We start from the raw sequence: 3,993 nt of genomic DNA, 5'->3' as shown, positions 1-3,993 counted from the left end.
ACTGACTACGTAGCGTACATATGCTACAACTTTCTCTGTCTTCCTCACATGAAACGACTTCACCTTTTTACTCCTACATGTACGAAACTGTTTCATCGCTCCTCATTGGTGCATTCCCCTATGCCACTTGCTTAGAGACCCTCATCTCTCTAATAACATTCAATCAATTTCTTGTAGGTCATTAATTTCTTTGTTTGAAAACCCTAATTAGGATTACAAGTTCTATCCTTTTGTGGATCAAATATCACATTGGACTAGCTTCTACATTACCCATGAACCATACTTCTTTATAGACACCTAGTTTGCATTAATTTGTCTCTTCCAATCTTGCCGAGATTTGAAGAAAGAAATGGAAAAGAATCAATGAGTCAAACAAAATTTTAATGCATATGAAGCTCCATTATCAATAGTAGCATTCACTACTTAAGTTTCTACTTTTTCCCTTTGTCCACTTGCCCTTTCTTCTTTAGTTGTGTTTGGCCCTCTCAATGCTTTTTATCAACAAGCCAACCTGTTTTCCTTGCCACTTAAGCTTGGAATCACACTATTTTGTGTAATGCTCTCCCTTTGATGAAAGGTTCCCCTTCCCCCTTCCCCCATCCCCCATCCCCCATCTTCTCTTTTCTCAAGTGGGAAACAAAAGAGAAATCCTTTCTTTCGAGAATAATAAACACAATATGTCAATATCCTTAGATAAGTCAAGACCTTCAAAGGCCAATATGCTCCTATGATCATTTTCAAACCTTAATCAAGAATACATGTCAATGGATTCCTTATAGGCATCATTTGAGCAAATATTAAAGATCTTATGCAATTTGTATGGTCCATCTTTGAGTCTTAGACTAAACATTGCTTAAGACCAGACTGTGTCTTTAGTTTAGTAAGAAAGGGTACAGCACAAGTAAGAGGAAAGGTCTTCTGGTTTCTTAGTAGTTTAACACAAAAGTAGCTCATGGGTTGACCATAGAATAGCATCAATCCTTCTTATTCTTGAGATCCCATTATATTATCAATGACAAAATGTCTTTTTAACTTACCTCAATCAAACTATTTCTCTTCATATTTCCCTTTGGAGTCATTTTTCACCCTTCATAAGCTGAGCCCTTTTATGTTAGTTTCATCCTTAGTGTGAAAAGCATGTTAGGGTCGGTGTAGAAAGTGGACTCCATGTCATTTGTGATCTGACTCACGAAAGAATCTCTTCTCTTCCTCACGTATATAAGCCACAAGGAGGAGACCCATGAAAATAATGCATGGCCATATCAAAATCTCTCTTTCTCCTCCTCTCTTCTCTTCTCTTCTTTCTCTTCTCTCACAAGTTGAGGGGAATGTTGTCTGGTTCGAAACCATTCATTTGAAGCACATAAGCATCAAACTGAATGATTTCGGACCAGGCTTCATTCCCCCCAACTCGAAAGACTTAATTGTTGTCGGGGGTACAATGTCTTGTATTCCGTTGCTTGCATTAGTGGGCTGATTCGAGCATTTGATCACTGATCACTGCGTCATCATCGACTTCCTGAATCAAGTGTTCAATTATGTAATTGCAGGTAATCACAGTGTTCATATTTTTTTTTGACCAACAAATTCTTCTTCTTCTTACTAGAACAAGGGGAGTAGATCATGAACAACATTCCAAGTTCTAAATCCAAGTTAACAGAAGGGCATACCAGAGATCAAAGTAGAGTTTCTTGTCAGATGGGTATGAATTAATTTACAATTTCTTTCTTTGTTTCTTACAGATGTAGACAAAAAGAGAGTGTAGAGTGTGAACATAAAGACTGTAAAATGGAGGTTTGATTTATTCTTTTCTATCTTTTCAGGTGCTTGTTTATTTGTTGGGAATTGGAGTTGGTCTTACCATTTGAGCTTTGCTTGCAGAGAGTTGCAAAGAATATAACTGAGGAGCTTTCACTTTATTGCTACATAAGAGGAGAGAATCGTAACTGTAGCCATTAAAGAGGAACTTTGAATTCACCCCTTTAATTTCTTTTCCTTAAGACTGCAATGATAACATCTCCGTAGTCCATATACCAAACTTTTTGCTTCGATGTATATCAGCTGCAACCCATGTGTATCAGATGCAACCCATGTGGGTCAGATCCACATGATCGTCGACACACCGAGGATCGAGCACTGTTACTACTCAGTATAAATACATGAAAGAAGGGCATACCCAATGCACAAGGCTCCCACCAGTGGGGGGTCGGGGAGGATCATAATGTGCGCAGCCTTACCCTCCTAATTCTAACCCGTGATCATTAGGTTGCAATGGAGCGAAGCAACCTTATTATTGCGCCAAGGTCCGCCCCTCTACAGGAGAAATACATGAGATGGAGAAAATATCCACTTCTGTAGATGGTCCGTGTATTATTGCCAATCTATTTGGAATTAGTAGTTGAAAGTTAGGCTGAGAAAAAATGGGAACAATGTACTTGTTGGGTTTGATATGACTTGGAAAGATGGGAGAAGAAAATTAGAAAGATCTAAGAACAAAAAAGGAGGGTCACCAAATAGACCCCCCCTTTGTCTGATTGCTTGTTAATTACCTAAATTGTGTTAACTTTTCCTTGCATCAAGCTGGTATATATAATGGTCATAGGGTTAGGGGGTTAGGTTAGCCTAGTGAAAAGATGAGAAGCATGTGAGTTTGTGCTTGACAGCAAGAGAGCCTTACATTGGAAACTTTTTCTTATTGTTCAATGTTCATAGTTCATGCCTTATTTTTCTTCTTGTGATTATTAATTTCTTTTCAACATCTCTTACTTGTTAGCTGTGTGCTTCCATATGGATATCTTGTTGACTTGTTAATATGGAGACCTTAGGATTCTAGAGCTTTAGCTATTCAGCCTATATGTGTTTCTATTTCTTTGTTGGTCTGCTCCCTGGTCTTTGTTGTAGGTTGCTTTGTTCTGTTTTTCTTCCTTGCTTTAATAAAGCAGCATTATTCATTAAATATATGATAAATAACAAACTTTCTTCTCATCAGACCTAAGTCAAATTAATACATTATTTCCAGAAATAGAAACAAGAAGCAATCTGTTGTTACTGTACCAAAAAAACTATCCTCAAAGTGAATGTTAAATGCTAACCATGTAAGCATGAGAACTTTGTGTCAAAGCATGCTAGAATTACTATCTTCTTTCCCCATAAATGATATGATAGAGAAGATGGCATTTTCCATCTCTAGAATATTATCTTGAGGTAGTAGTTGCTCTCTCTCTCTTTGTCCTCCTCCCCCTCCCCCCCTTTTTTTATATTCCAAATTTGTTTTGGGTCCAAAGGGAGTGGGTGCTTCATGAGAGAAGATTAGAAGAAGCCAAACAATAGACAGTGTCCAATAAACAGGTAATATGGCTTCTTCACCATCAAGGATGAGACAATCAATTAAACAACCACTCCCATAAGAATTATTCTGTAGAGCTATCAAATGTGACTTTTTTTTTTTTGGGGGGGGGGGGTGTTGTGGTTGTGGTCAGTAGAGATAGAGCAGAGCAGTCAAAAGAGGAATGGCCTAAAATTATTAAAAAGGAAAACGCTTGAGTATATATGACAAAAAGCAGTTCTCAAAGTGAGCTGGGTTTAATAAAGACAGCTCAATTCCTTCTCAAAATAATAAAATGGATTATACCCAAAATAATTCTATTACTTTTTGACTTGGCCATTGAGGATACTGAAAAGCATTCAATAGGACATGAAAAGTCCATTCAAAAGACAGATTCTGTTGAGCATCACAATCACACAAAGGCATTGCAAATGTAAAGTGACCCACCTAGGACACCATCTCTTCTTTCATTTATTTAATACCAAGGATTAAATTATAGTGCATGATTGGTCACTCATTACATAGTGGTTCTCAACAATAATCCAGACCTGGCTTCCATAATTACACTGTGATGAGAACTGATATCTTCACAGTTTATAAAACCTTCTGGACCATATCAAAAGATTGATCTCCATTGAAATTGGATTTTCACCCTCTCCTCCTTCATG

The 3,993-nt window shown here is 37.5% G+C and overlaps 1 long non-coding RNA gene across 1 annotated transcript; it reads left to right on the top strand.

The window, feature by feature from the left end:
- Positions 1-1,271: 1,271 nt before the first annotated feature.
- On the top strand, positions 1,272-2,958 carry LOC122066954. Its single transcript, XR_006136533.1, has 2 exons — positions 1,272-1,550; positions 1,743-2,958. It is a non-coding gene; the product is annotated as an uncharacterized LOC122066954 (long non-coding RNA).
- Positions 2,959-3,993: the final 1,035 nt, after the last annotated feature.

The sequence above is a fragment of the Macadamia integrifolia genome, unplaced genomic scaffold (assembly GCF_013358625.1).
Source record: "Macadamia integrifolia cultivar HAES 741 unplaced genomic scaffold, SCU_Mint_v3 scaffold264, whole genome shotgun sequence".
Taxonomy (NCBI): domain Eukaryota; kingdom Viridiplantae; phylum Streptophyta; class Magnoliopsida; order Proteales; family Proteaceae; genus Macadamia; species Macadamia integrifolia.
This window is presented reverse-complemented; position numbering and strand designations above follow the sequence as displayed.